Source organism: Macaca fascicularis, chromosome 8 (assembly GCF_037993035.2).
Source record: "Macaca fascicularis isolate 582-1 chromosome 8, T2T-MFA8v1.1".
Lineage (NCBI taxonomy): Eukaryota > Metazoa > Chordata > Mammalia > Primates > Cercopithecidae > Macaca > Macaca fascicularis.
Window position 1 is genome coordinate 145,370,294 of NC_088382.1, and position 1,198 is coordinate 145,371,491.

General features: G+C 41.1%; 1 pseudogene; it reads right to left on the minus strand.

Annotated features, from left to right (window-relative positions):
• Positions 1-312: 312 nt before the first annotated feature.
• On the minus strand, positions 313-462 carry LOC123575429 (U1 spliceosomal RNA; annotated as a pseudogene).
• Positions 463-1,198: the final 736 nt, after the last annotated feature.

The following is a 1,198-nucleotide window of genomic DNA, read 5'->3' on the forward strand; positions in this document are numbered from 1 at the left end:
TTCACTGTTCTTTTGACTATAATAAAGACAGCAGGTATGTGCATGCATGACATTGCTTGCTCTCCCATGTCTATGCAGACATCACTAATCACTCAAGGATGCTTATTGTGCTAAATTGCGACATTGGTTTGTAATCCTTCTCAACTCAATGTGTTACCAGTCACTTGAGGCTCAAGATAACATCTTACCATCTTGACACTCTACTGTGTTGCCTGTCCGGAGGCTGAATGAGCCCCACCATAGAAAGATGATTTCTTCTTTGATCTGAGGATTTTAAAACATAAGGAGTATTCTCTACTTACTCACTCATTTATTTTTTAATTAAAAAATTATAACCACAAATTGAGCAGTCAAGTTTCTCACATTTGGGGAAATCATAGGGGTCACATCTGGAGTGCAATGAATGAGTCTTGCCCTGGGAAAACCACTTTTGTGATCATGGTATCTCCCCTGGGTAAGTATTACTCAGTCAATTCTAAGCTGCACATCCCCCGCCAATCCCCATGCACATTTGAACATTTCTGATTTGGGGATGTGTCTTGTGGTCAATGTGGTGGTTTTTTCCCCTCTTCTGAGCAATCTCTTTTGAATTGATGGTACATTGTTCAATTGGCAGCGTTTTAGAATTGACAAAATATATCCATCCATGTATTTATGTATGTATTTGTGAAGTGAGTATTTGTTTGTAGGTACTGGGTACTAAGCAGTTAGCTCATATTAATGAATGTGGCTCAGACTCAGTCTTTGAGGACAGGGTTTCTCAGCCTTGGCATAATTGAGACTTGGGGCCAGATAATAATAATATTTTTTGGTGGGGTACTGTGCAGTGCATTGTAGGATGTTTAGCAGAATCCTTGGTCTATACATATTGGTTGCCAGGGGGCACCTTCACCCCAATCATGACAACCAAAATGTCCCCAGACATTGCCAAATGTCCCCTGGGCAGGGGGCAGGGGTCACAGGGAGGAGTAAGGAATTATCCCCAGGTGAGAACCACTGCTCTAGAAGTTAGCTTTCTGGGTCGTCATAATCTTTTGTCTCTGTCTTATATCACTCATCCATGGAGTAGAGATTTTACTAAAGTGAGTCCAGGCAACTTTATTTTTTACCCATGTGCCTTGGGAATTGAATGATACATACTATTTTTAGGGTACTTGGTTTGCACTGGACACAGGATTATGCCCTTAACTCACTGAAT